The 14,558-nt window shown below is 37.7% G+C and overlaps 1 long non-coding RNA gene across 3 annotated transcripts; it reads right to left on the bottom strand.

Annotated features, from left to right (window-relative positions):
• Positions 1 to 2,092: 2,092 nt before the first annotated feature.
• LOC127446298 (uncharacterized) lies at positions 2,093 to 13,815 on the bottom strand. Of its 3 annotated transcripts, none has more exons than XR_007898185.1 (4): positions 13,684 to 13,815; positions 4,857 to 5,617; positions 4,560 to 4,642; positions 2,093 to 2,882 (listed from the first exon to the last, which is right to left on the bottom strand). It is a non-coding gene; the product is annotated as an uncharacterized LOC127446298 (long non-coding RNA). The 3 variants fall into 3 exon arrangements; XR_007898184.1 differs by having other exon boundaries at positions 4,560 to 5,073; positions 5,501 to 5,617; XR_007898183.1 differs by having other exon boundaries at positions 4,560 to 5,617.
• Between the last annotated feature and the right edge of the window lie 743 nt (positions 13,816 to 14,558).

The following is a 14,558-nucleotide window of genomic DNA, read 5'->3' as shown; positions in this document are numbered from 1 at the left end:
AAATTATGCTCAGATTTGTCAAGATACCAAAGTCGGCAAACAAAAGTCAAAGATTTAAATATGAACTTTATATGAGCATTTCTCATCAAGCTCTTCCAAGCCCAAATTAACTAATGCTATCCACAACAATTTTACAGCTCTATATTCTACTCCATACATTCTGTATGTCAGTTTCTCCTAAGAAATAAGGAGAAATGTGAGACAATGTAGATGATTAAATAGGATTTTCCTTTAGGATGTCAGATGATAAGTGAGAAGGAACATCAGAGAACCATAGAAACAAAACCTGGAGAGAAGGAAGTTCAGGCCTGGAGTCCAGCGTGCCATGCAGCTGTATCAACATGGCCAGAACGTCAAGTGGGGCAAACCATTACAAACACATAAATGTGGTTTAACTTAATGCGTTATCTTTGCAACAGATCCTTACCTAATGCTCTTCTCCTCACTGTGCATTTTACTTTAAAGGCTTGCACTCACATTCTGTGTGCAATTATAATCTTAACAACACTGTAAAGTGTAAATACTCCCCAGACTAAAAAAGGTTGGGGACATCACCTGCAAATAATTGTATATCTGTATATAAAATATTCGAACAACATTATTGCTCTGTTGTACTCAACAGTCACTGAGTCTATCCTCTGCACTTCTATAACTGTCTGGTTTGGGTCAGCTACCAAGTCAGACATCAGAAGACTTCAAAGGATAGTTCGGAGCACCAGAACAGCCAGGCACAGGAACAGTTTTTTATATATATAAATATATATATATATATTTATTTTTCATTTATATTTTTTAACATATCCTACGTATTGTTCAATACATCACCTGCACATAACTGTATATAAAACTTTCGAACAACATTATTGCTCTATTGTATATTTCTCTTTTTATTTATCTGTTTTTATATATATATATATATATATATATATATATATATATATATATATATATATATATTATGTCACTATATGTATATGTGTTTAAATGTATATGTTTGTATGTATGTATATATGGTTGTATTCTCTTTGCACTGGATGCTTTTGTCACCATGACAAATTCCTTGTGTGTGTAAGCATACTTGGCAATAAAGCTTATTCTGATTTTGATTCTATACTGTAATGTGCAATGGTGGCTTTAAGACATGACAGGGGTGACATCCATGTACTGTTTTGGATAGATTACCTCTAAAATTTTCTGGTACTGATTACAAATTACACAACAAAAATTGTATTCAGTAACACAATCTTTTACATTTAGGTTACATTTTTTTATCTAATCTGATTACTTTTAGATTACTTGTTGCATTTTTTTAAATAAATATTTTAAGTGTATTAAGTACCAATTTACACTCTTTTAATGTAATGTTATCTAAGTACTTGATTTGTAATCTTATGTAATCAAGATAAATTGTAGGCCATTAGTACACAAAACTGTCTTTATATCACATATATTACAATATCATATATTATGTTGTTTGCCTTTCTATGCCCTATTCATCTCCAACGAGATCTCCACAGGATTGACATAATGTTCTTTAGGAAGTTACCAGGAAAACACTTTACATCCTCATGTGAAGCTGTATCGAACATGGATATCCATGTCCAGAATCCATTCTCTTTGGCAAAAGTGCTAAACAGGGCAGCTCTTCTTCATTAATATGGATGACTGAAGCCCAGAACCATCCAGAGGCGACACACAGCCTCTCATAAACACACCCTGCTCCTGAGATAAAGAGACAGTGATGGAGCAATATATCAATACATTCATTCACATACATACTACATTCATTCTTCTGAGTCTTATCAGCCATGTGAGCGGGAAAGTCCGGTGCTCACTAGGGATGTGCCCGGAACCGAATACCTTATTCGGAAAGGCACAGAATGACTTCATAACGAATAACAGATTCATCCGAATAATACGCTATAAAAAATATTCATATGACTGATTATCCAAAAAGCCCATGATAAAGCGACTTTTTAATTAAACATATTGTCGTGTTTCTCATTAATGTGGGTTTCTTTCTGTGTTTGTGGGCTACTCAAATTGCTGCAGACAGACTCACAGCTACACCATGCTTCATGCTTATTGTGTGTTTATTCTCAAACCACACCTCTTTTAAGAGGACCATGTGATCATACACACCTGAAACTCATTACACACAACATCATATTACATCCTCATTTCTTAAATTAGAAAGACAATTACATCACCTCATCAACAAGCATTAATAACCACAATCATGAATCACGATATCCCATCACAAACACTGTCATAAATACAATCAGAACAGCATAAAGAATAGTCCTTCCACAGGATGACAGTCATAATCAGACGAGTTTAAAATGCATATATCGTCAGTTAATGTCAGTCACTATGTAGTATAGTCTTTAAATCTTACTGGAGGTCTGACAGTTCTTCCACTTCTTGTGCGAATTGTTGATTCCTCATTGACACACGGCGAAGTTGCTTGTTCAAGATTTTCCTCAGATACAGGTGTCTTTGGCATTGAATTAGTGGTCACTGGATCAGACCGGTCTGGTGCCACTGTATCAAATAAATCATTATCACTGCTTGGATTTAACTCAACAGCTCTGAATACCTCTGGATGTATCTTTCTCAAATGACGTCTATTTCGTCTAAAGATCTGACCATTTGGCGACTGTACATTATACGACCATGGTTCCTCTCTCTTACATAGTACTGTTGCTGGTTTCCATCCTTCTCGAGTTTGCATATGTACAGTCTCACCTGCTACTAGCCCTGGCAAACTTCTAGATCTGACATCATAGTACTTCTTCTGACGAACTTGTAGATCTACCAGTCTACTGTGCTCCTGCACAAAAGATCTTTGTTGCAACATCTTGGTAGAACATGATATAGTCCTGTGAAGAATTCGTCCCATCAACATTTGTACTGGAGATACATTCATGTGAAAAAGAATGTACACCCTCCTTGAATTCTATGGTTTTACGTATCAGGACATAATAAAAATCATCTGGTCCTTAGCAGGTCTTAAAATTAGGTAAATACAACCTCAGATGAACAACAACACATGACATATTACACCGTAATTTTTACAAAAGTAAAGACAAAATGGAGGAGCCATGTGTGAAAAACTAAGTACACCCTTACTGCTTCCATAGGAATTAAGAGGCTAAGTAGTAGCCAGGTGATGTTAATCAAATGCCCTTGATTAATTGATCATCAGCAAGTGTGACCACCTCTATAAAAGCCAAAGTTTTAGGAGTTTGCTGGTCTGTAGCATTCAGGTGTGTGTTAACATAATGCCAAGGATGAAAGACATCAGCAATGATCATAGAGAAGCAATTGTTGCTGCCCATCAATCAGGGAAGGGTTATAAGGCCATTTCCAAACAATTTAAAGTCTATCATTCTACAGTGAGAAAGATTATTCACAAGTGGAAAAAATTCAAGTTGCCAATCTTCCCAGGAGTGGACATCCCAGCAAATTCACCCTCAAGGTCAGACCGTGCAATGCTCAGAGAAACTGCAAAAAACCCAAGAGTTACATCTCAGACTCTACAGGCCTCAGTTAGCATGTTAAAGTTCATGGCGGTACAATTAGAAAAAGACTGAAGTATGGTTTGTTTGTAAGGGTTGCCAGGAGAAAGCCTCTTCTCTAAAAAGAACATGGCAGCACGGCTTAGGTTTGCAAAGTTGCATCTGAACAAACCACAAGACTTCTTGAACAATGTCCTTTGGACAGACGAGACCAAAGTGGAGATGTTTGGCCATAATGCACAGCGCCATGTTTGGCGAAACCAAACGCAGCATATCAGCACAAATGCCTCATACCAACTGTCAAGCACAGTGGCGGAGGGGTGATGATTTGGGCTTGTTTTGCAGCCACAGGACCTGGGCACCTTGCAGTCATTGAGTCGACCATGAACTCTGTATACCAAAGTATTCTAGAGTCAAATGTGAGGCCATCTGTCCGACAGCTAAAGCTTGGCCGAAATTGGGTGATGCAACAGGACAATGATCGCAAGCACACCAGCAAATCTACAACAGAATGGCTGAAAAAGAAAAGAATCAAGGTGTTGCAATGGCCCAGTCAAAGTCCAGACCTCAACCCGATTGAAATGCTGTGGCGGGACCTTAAGAGAGCTGTGCATAAACAAATGCCCGAAAACCTCAATGAACTGAAGCAACATTGTAAAGTAGAGTGGGCCAAAATTCCTCCACAACGATGTGAGAGACTGAAAGTCATACAGAAATCCTGAAGTTATTGCTGCTGAAGGTGGTTCTACAAGCTTTTAAATCATAAGGTGTACTTAGTTTTTCACACATGGCTTCTCCATTTTGGCTTTATTTTTGTTAAATAAATCATGACATGGTGTAATATGTCATGTGTTGTTCATCTGAGGTTGTATTTACCTAATTTTAAGACCTGCTAAGGACAAGATGATTTTTATTATGTCCTGATATGTAAAACCATTGAATTCAAGGAGGGTGTATTTTCTTTTTTACTTGACTTTATACTTAATCCTGTGACAGGTGTATTTCGGAATGATAACAAAGCTAGATGTATATCCTCACCTGAATGCAGGGCCTTTTTCAGAACATGTTTCACAGTTTGCACTGTTCGCTCAGCAAGTCCATTTGATTGTGGATATCCTGGACTGGAAAACAAAAGCCTTATTCCCCACATATCAGCAAATTTTCTCATTTCTTGACTTGCAAATGGTACATGGTCACTCACAATTTCTTTTGGTATGCCGTATCTTGCAAATGTTGCTTTCATAACTTGTATGACTGAATGGGCAGATTTGTCTCTCAAATTTAGCACTTCTGGGTATTTTGTCATATAGTCAACTAACACCAGGAAAGACTGACCTTACAATTCAAAGATGTCTGCTCCAAGCTTCAACCAGGGAACATCTGGGATGTCATGTGACTGAAGAGGTTCTCTTTGATTTTGAGGTTGGAACTTTTGACATATGCCACATTTGCTTACCAAGCTCTCAATATCTTTTGACATGCCAGGCCAAAACACAACTTGCCTTGCTTGTGCTTTAGTTCGTTGTATACCTTGATGTCCAGTATGTAACCTCTGTAACACAGTAGACTTTAATTTCTCTGGAATCATGATTCTATCTCCCATCATTAGCACATCATTCTGCATACTGATGTTGTGTCGCACTGACCAGAATTTGTGCAATTTATCCTTAAACCTGCTGCATTGCTTACCCCAGTCACTTTTATGAGCTTCTTTTATAGCTTGCAGGATGTCATCTGTTTGACTCATTTCTTTTAGTTGTTTCAACATTTCTGGACTCAGAGAATCAGTAGCTTCTAGCAAATACACTACTTTCTCCTGAAACAGGTCTTCGTTGTCCTCATTAGCATCTTGTTTTCTCACTCCTAATGTAAAGTCGATTTTAATCTGTCCATTATGGCTAGAGGAATTTTCCTACATCCCTGTACTATTGGAGTTATATTTGGATCAACATGTATGTGATGAACACCAGGAAACTCACCAAGCCCTGTAAAGACAGATGAATATTCTTGAATCATTCCATCTCTTGTCATTGGTCCTTTCACTCCAATTGCCTCTGTTCTCTTCACCAACTATATGGCTTCACAGACTTCTTGGCCTAAAATCAGAGTACTGGACTGAGTGAAAAATAAAGAATTGCAGTGAAGATTTCGCTTTAGGAGTTTCACACATAACTGATATGGTACCTTCTGGTTTTATTCTATTTCCTCCAAAAGCCACGAGCACAGTATTTGTAGAGTTCATCGGATATACAGCAGGAACCTTTTCATACATTTCCATTGATAACACATTTGCTTCGGCACCAGTGTCCAGTTTAAACTTGACATCCATTCCATTCAAATGACCTTTAACATACCATGCCTTATCGTTCTGTATTACTGTTGTATTTGAATTTATACGCAGGATTGTGCCAATATGGAGAATGTCAACGTCAATATCATTCTCAATGTTGTCAACACTTCTTGATGCTCGTGTTTTTATCAGGCTTTTTGTCATACACATCTTTGCAAAATGACTGTTCTTTCCACACTTATAACATTCTACCCCATATGCTGGACATTGTCTTAGTTAGACATATCATCACCTCGGCAGGGGTAAAACCTGGTGGAGACAAAGTTCAAGCAATCGTTAAAATGCCACCACCAGAGAACAAGAAGGCGTTTCAGAGATTTCTGGGAATGACAAGGTATCTATCTCAGTATATCCAAAAATGAAGCAACACTAACTGCTCCGTTAAGGTATTTGTTGAGAGAAGAAGCTGACTGACAGTGGAGCCCTGAGCATGATAAGGCTTTAGAAAGTCTCAAGGTAGCCTTAAATCAAGCACCAGTCCTTAAGTACTATGATCCTGTCAAACAGTTGTTAATTCAAGCTGATGCATCAAAGGATGGCTTAGGAACTGTGCTCATGCAAGAAGGGCATCCCTTGTACTATAGCTCACGAGCACTTACATATGCTAAGAAATATTATGCACAAATTGAAAAGGAGTTGATGGCTATTGTTTTTGCTGTCGAATACTTTCATCAGTATGTGTATGGTAAAGTAGTGACAGTGCAGTCTGGTCATAAGCCACTTGCGAATATTTTTCGAAAACCATTGAATAAAGCACCAGCAAGACTGCAGCAAATGCTTCTTTGTTTACAAGGTTATGATCTGAGGATTCAATACACACCAGGTAACTGTATGTGGATTGCAGACACATTGTCACGGGCAGCAGTGAGAAAACAAGATGCTAAAGAGGACCAATTTGATCATACACACCTGAAACTTATTACACACAACATCATATTACACATATCCAGAATTACAATGAAGTTATGAATCTGCGCAGCTAGTATTTAGTATATAAGTGTAAACCTTATGAATGAAAATGCGCAAGTTGTGATTTCAAATCGGATAGGCGCGGTCGTTTGCGGTCTCTGTTAATTGTCTGGAGCTTATCAGCTGTAGCATTAAGATGTATATGATGTCGTATCTATTTTCCACTTCTTGAAATGTCTATGTTAATGTATCACACGATTCACATGTGATTCTCATGTATTCATTTAGGCTATACCCTAAACCTGAGCGCAATGTTAAATTCCTAAATTGAAGTGATTTAACATCGGAGCTCATCTTCCGTCTCTTAAAGTTGACCACATTTATATTCATATCAGCTATTAAGGTTATTAACTGGTTAAGACTTTATTCCAAAAAAAAAGTTAAAATGCTCCATAAAGGTCTATTAGGAATATTCCTCATGTAAAATTAAGAAACTGAAACTTTTTTCTTCTTCTTCTTTAAACTGTGCTAAATTTGAAAATGTTAAATGTTCTTGAACTCTAGTAAGGCGCAATATAAATGTAACATTATTATTATTATTATTATTAATAAAATAAATAATGGTGTCCTATCGTAAAAATTCCTGATAGACTTATGGGACTTTCACGTGTTTGTAGGCTATATTGATTTTATTTTCATTTCTTTTAATGTTTGAATTTGTATTTATTATTCACTGCAAAAATGTGTGCTTGACTTTCACATTTTGCTTGACACCTTATATATATACATGTACAGACAAACGAAAATTCTGTTTCATGCAGCAGGAGAAACCACAACATATTCCACAGTTCATGTAGCCTACAAATTCAGCTTCATCTGGTAAGAAAAAAAATGGCACATACAAGTCATATTTTATTAATATAAACTATAAATGTAAGAGTAATACTTAAAAATGGGCATTTTTGACGCACTTCCTGTTTAAGCCCCGTCCACACCCGGTTCTATCCGAATACAAGATAATTTTGTCATATGAACAGATACAGATACAAATACAGATAATGGCTCAGCTGCACACTCCTAGTGCTCACACAAATAAAGGAATATAAAGCTTTCGATATGAGAACAAATGTAATGTATTTTTAGCTTTTTAGTCACCGCCTTGGTTAATCATTGGCCGGAGATCATTTACAACAAAAGTAATCACATTTCTGGTGCTTGTTCCAGAAAAATCTGAATCCACAGATAGTTTCCAGAGTTTAGCACTAGCAATCCTCAAAACAGTGCTCAATACATTAGATCAGCTCACTTGGGTTTTGTTTCAACTCTACCTGAAACAGCTCGCAAAGATCTTCAGGGTTGCATGAAAAAATTCCTCTATATGTGTAAATATATATTCACTAACCAGCTTGAATCATCATCCGAACACTCCTATCATATGCATACATATACTGCACACTGGATCCATTCACATGTTATTAGGATCTGAGTGGAGGACTTTGGGTGGTGCATTATCTCTGCTCACAGGAGGAGGGGTGAACAATAGATGAGGTGACCATATTTGGGTTCAGTGTACCTTTTTTTTTTTTTTTCTTTCATGGCATTCAATAAAAGCTGAAAAAAAAAATCAACATGTCTATACATTTATTTATGTCTATAAACACGCACACATAAAGAGAATACCAAAGGAGTGAGTTAGCAGCAAGGGACTGGAAGAGGGTGGGGATGTTGCTGAAATCTGCTGATTATTATTTTGGAAATTTACTTGGCCGTCTGCCAATGCTACGCTATGTCTCTTCATCTCTCCTGGGGTCTGGTGAGGCTGGGATGGATTAATCCAGTGCAGTATGAGCAAAATGATGGGGCCCTTACAAAAAATACTGTGGCAGTGCAACAGCAACACAGTGATGATCTTAGATAATAATAATACCATGATAATTTGATATATGGTATTTTTATGTTTATGTAACACAGCTGCAGTTACAGAATTGTTTAAAGTACATGCTTTGAAAACAGTTAAGTATGTGTAAATTATCTATACTGTGCATTGTATAAACATTCTGTATTATGTTTATATTGGACATATAGCACATATTGTATAATACAGTATGTTTATAGTTTCATAGTGTGTACAGTATATTGTGTATTCTGTATGTTGTTTATATTGCATTCTCCTGTCTCAATGTGGCTGATTTTTTAATTTATTTTTTTGGCTCTCTCATAACCGGCCACCAGAGCACAATGTTCATTTTATCTAAACAATGGCACCAGTGTAGTCATATACTGTAACCCCTGAAATGAAAGCACAGCTAGACTGTAACAGATCTAAGAGTGTTGAGAAACCCTCAGCATCACTAAAAGACCTTTTTTCAATAGACCATTCTTCAATAGATGTTATCGGTATAGCAATATTTATCTTACCAGAGGCCAGCTTTGAAAGTAGAACAGTGATGGCACAAATTTTTAACTATAATGAAAACAAAAATACCACCTGGTATTTACAATACTGCATTTGCTATGCAACTATTTACTTTAATAGTATGATCAAAGACTAAGATCAAAGTTACTGCAGAATAACATTACTGCAACAGTTAAGTCATATGTAAAACCCATTTACATAGTAAAATTGTATTCTTGTTGTCTAATCTTGTTAACTTATTTATTTGAATTTCTTGCACAGTTTTACAGTGAGGCACAGATCTGTCATACTGTTTAGGTGTGAGGGGCCATTTCCTGTATGTGTAATGATCACATTGTTCTCCGTTCAGTTCCTCACATACAGTTTAACATATACCCAGAACAGGCCATACTTTCCTGGCCTCTCCTGCACTTTGGATCTTATGAGTCAAATCTCCAAATGCAAGGAAGAGGTTCAGGCTTCACATATTGTTCTAAACACTATCTGTTTGTGTAATATGTAAAATCGTTATGCATATAATGTAACTGGGTGCATGGTGTGTTTACGCACGTGTGAATACACGGCCAATGTCATGTATGTATGCAAAAAATGTAAACACGCTCTGCAGGAGACACATTCTCTGGCTGCCATTCTTATCAATGACATCCCGTTTTTTGCATTCCCTTCCTCAGCCATCACTGTTATTTCTCTTGTGTCAAAGGACACAAACATACAGTACCTGTGTTTAGAGACATGTTTCCGGTAACAAATGTGCTGCTGGAATTATATTAAATGTATGCATTTTGCAAACCATTTTATCCATTTATCAGTATGTTTGCTCCCTAGGAATCAAACCCATGATCTTGGCATCATGCTCTATCAGTTGAGCTACAGGAATGTGAATTCATCATTTATAATTCACATGCTGGTAGTAAAGATGTTTTTATTTCATCCTTGAGGCTGAGAGCAGTGTGGGTGTGAGTGTGTGTGAAATGGGAGAGAGTCCAAAGCACAAACCCTGTAACCCACGCTGCAGGACACACTGCACCACTGGGTGAAAACTTTCTGGAGTGCTGGGAAAACAAGAGCCAGAGATGGAGGAGAGTCTGCCCAGTTGGGGTAAAGAGTGAGATGCTGGAGAGAGGTGAGCTGGCCCTTGATATTATAAATTCTTTGTGTCTCTCTCTCCCTCCCTGCCTTTCTTCCCTTCTGAAGTGGGGCCTCTTGCCTTTACTTCAATAGTCTACAACCATTGTCAGTTGCCAAATTTGATTAAAAATCTCACCAATCCCAGTCATGCATGGAATTCTCTCTAATAATCAATGGCACGTCCTTGAGGAAACAGTGAGCTTAGCTGCCATGGGCTTTATAGAGAGAGAGAGTCCTCCCTCTGTCTATTTTTCTAAAACTGTCAGGCTCTACAGTGAGGTGTTGATGAGCACAGAGAGACATTGAGAATTCCACATATAAGTGGTGTGGCCTGTAGTTCTGGAGGTGAGGAATGGTGGACAGAAAGCTGTCGTCAAGCCTTCCATTGCAACTCTGAAGAACCATCCATCCATCCATTATTTCATCCAGAATTGATTACTGTAATTCATTGTATTTGGGGCTTTCAAACGCTTCATTATCACATTTACAGTTAGTGCAAAATGCAGCGGCTAGACTCCTGACTGGCACCAGGAAGCACAGTAGTATTTCTCCTGTGATGGCCTCTCTGCACTGGCTTCCAGTTAAATATAGAATTAATTTTAAGGTACTTTTAACAGTTTTTTAGGGTCTGCATGGGCTTGCACCTTATTACATTTCTGACCTTCTACATCAATATCAAACTGCTAGATCATTGAGGACTTCACAGAGTCTGCTTTTGAGTGTCCCCAAGTCCCTTTTCTGTTGCGGCCTCTCGCCTTTGGAATAGTTTGCCTATCCACATTAGATCCTGTGGCACAGTTGAGTCTTTTAAAACTCAGTTAAAAGACAACATGTGTTGTTTAAATGTGCTATAGAAATAAATGTGATTGACTGATACCAACAAAGGATGGAAACAAAAGAAATGCACAGATAGGAAAGACAGTGCAAGGGAAAAAAGGTGATCTATAAAAACATATTGGCAGGGTCCCATCTCAGCACAGAGCTGAGAGCCCAGGCTATGACTGAGCCTGTGGCATGCAGTTTTTAAACAATCCCCAGGTTTCATGGCATTTTTGTTCCTCGATAAACTGAATAAGCTTGTCCTCTTCTTGCATTCATGCCATTCTGTCTACTGATTATATAGCAATGTCTGATTTCATTTCATTAGTTTCTCCTGCTAAAACAGAAAGGAAGGATTGTTACCATAACTAGATCCATATCTGGTGAGAGTGCAGTGAGTATTAGATTTCAATTTTTTTTAGAGGTGCACTGATACCAATTTAAGACTGATTCAAGTTTCAGCAATTCATGACTGTTTGACCACGGAGTTGCTTACCTTTAAAAGTAACCCAGCTAACATGTTTGATACATTATTATGCTTTAAGGGGGTCATAACATACTCTTTTATTTAATAATTGTATTATTTTCCCTGAGGTCCACTTATAATGTCGTCTTTTTATTTTTATTTTCTTATTTTTTTTTAACCAAAACAGTCATAATTTAGTAATATATAATAATTTTCCACCCTGCTCTGGCCCTCTGTCTGAAATACTCGGTTTTAAGCTCTCTGGCCCTTTAAAACTTCAATGTAAATGCCCACTGTTATGATTGGCTAACATCATGCAGCCCCCTCTAATTCAGCCATATTAGAAACTCAATCGGAAGAAAATGAACAACAATCTCCACAACATTCTAAAATTAAATTTCAAGGTTTACACATAACGTACATCCAATACATTGCATCCGAATACATTAAGCACAGTGGCACCTTAACTATAAACAGTCATGACATTTGAAATATTTGTGAATAAAACTGTTCACTTACTGTTTTGCGTGGGGTTCAATAGAGTTTTTAACTGCCCCATCTTAAATAATGCTCATTCAATAACAGTTCCTTCACAAGCAATCCACGTTGATATCAGCCAGAAAAACATACAATCCATGCTAAAATATTCTGAAAATACAAACGTAATACAATCCATGGTGAAGCTGGGTGCTTCTTCCATGTTTGCTTACACACAGAACGGCATGTGTTTCTCCCAGTAAGTGGCAGCAGCAGAATGAGAAATGTTTTTAAAAGTTGTGCTTGTACTATGTGGTGCATATTGCCGGAAACGAATCAAAACGATCAAAAATGTTCACATAGCGCATGTTTACAAAAGACTAACAATTAAATATAGCAAAGATGGGTGCAAAAACAGTCCAAGATGCCTTCAAAACAGCACAGCTGAATGAAACAGAATGGAGGTCTCCTTTTTAGAGTTATAACTTGACATTACATCTTTTAAAAGCAGCGCAAGATGAATGATAATGGTCAAAGCCGTTCATATAGTGTAGAAAAACATTTAAATCCAGACAGGCACATGAAGGTGTCTTATGTAAGTCCCCTTTGATGTAGATGAATCTCCCATGACAGGCCCTCTCTGCTCTTCAATTCTGTAACTGAGCACCAGTGGGCGGGACCAAGGGTGCAATGATGGAAAAATAGGCATTGATGTCTTGCTGAAGAGGCAGTCATATGCAGATTTATTTGGTCCTTGTGACGTCACAAGCACCACAAATTCCAAACGGCCCATTTCTAGTGCTTGGTTTAAATAAATTATCTTTTTCTATTGAGCAAGTTTTCAGTTCTGAAACTTACAATAGGTTTTCATAGTACAATGACCTCTTATATGTCAAAAAATCAAGGAATATACGCATATTGTTGTGTTCATTCACAGGTGCATTGTAATGGCAGTGACGGTTGATGGATCTAATGATCTAATTTGAGATTTTAATGGCAACCTGAGTGTGTGTGCGGCTTCAAAATAGCAAACATCTGTGTTGTATTAATTTGTTTCTTTAAATCTTTCGTATAATAATATTATATATTTACTCATTTCTTAATATTCATTTTACATATTCACTTTTACTTGTTACTTTTCTTTTTACATTGTTTCTTGCCCTCGCCATGCATTATTTTTTCTGTTTCATCTTATCTTGTGCACTGTATTGTCTTCACAAGTTAGAGATAAAGTGCTGTCTCCAGTTTAAGATCTTCAACGACACAGGACCATGTTGTGAGTGAAGTTGTAATTTTTCATTGTCTTTGATTGGTATAACAACGCTTGTTGAGCTTGTGTTGGTCAGACAAATTCAGGCTGTGCATTGAGAAACACGCTACTAATATTATTCAATAACCTCTGATCATTTTTATCATCACTTTGTCTCCTGCCTTCTGCTACATTCCCCTGCTGCCTATGCCTAGCTCTTGGGATGGTAGAAGAGATAACAACAAGCTGTTGATTTTGACTGGTTTTGAATACCAGACAAAAGTCTAATATGTGGATATCTTCTGACAGAGAGAGAGAGATCTAGTAAAGAGACTGGTCCTAACTTACATGGCGTTGTGGGCATGATGGATTATCTAGCACGGTATTCGATGTCCGATTGTTAGGCTTAAGTAACTTAAAAGTTACTTAACTGCCATCCGCTTGACCAGCATCTTCTTTAGACTCAAACACATAAGCTACATCATTTTTGGAGTTGCGGTGTTTAGGACTACAGCCACCATCTGGCGTGTGTATGGTGAAGTGCTGACTCACTCTCCTTATCTTTCTCAAACTTTCTCAGAGAGGGTGAGTGCACGTGTGTAAAAAATTAAAACTGACATGCTAAGTTTAAATGTTTTAAACACCCAAATGGCTGACATATTTTCACACTGTTCTTAGAAGCACCACATCTTTATGTCAATATACTCACACTCAGAAACATTATATGAAGATATTGATACCAAGTATGAGTATAAAGTCAAAGCATACTTCTCAACAAGCTGCACGATTTGATGTAGGAGCAAAAGTGATATTGATGCTTGCCTCGCCTTAGAAATGTCAGTTTCTGGTTGTGTCTGGTTGAGCTGCTTTGCATGTGTCAGCAGGCTTGTATACACTGTGCCAGCACAATGCTAAAGAGACTCACAATGCAGCAGACAGGAAGAGAAGAGAGGGGGAAGGAGAGAGGAGATGGGATGCTGAGTGGTTGTAGGGGGGAGGGTTGGAGGCAGAGGCAGGTTCTTGGTTTTGATGAAAGGGTGTAGCAGACATCTGTTTGTAGTTTACCTTCACAGCCACAGGAGGGAGCCACTACAGATGCACCACACATGTAGCAAGACAAGAGAGACATACATGCACTCTGCTACACTTTCCGAACATGTGAGTAACTAACACACACACACACACACACACACACACACACACACATGTTGGTATTTGTGGTT

This window comes from Myxocyprinus asiaticus, chromosome 1, assembly GCF_019703515.2.
Source record: "Myxocyprinus asiaticus isolate MX2 ecotype Aquarium Trade chromosome 1, UBuf_Myxa_2, whole genome shotgun sequence".
NCBI lineage: Eukaryota > Metazoa > Chordata > Actinopteri > Cypriniformes > Catostomidae > Myxocyprinus > Myxocyprinus asiaticus.
Note: the sequence above shows the minus strand (reverse complement) of the source record. Positions and strands in the feature narration are given on the sequence as shown.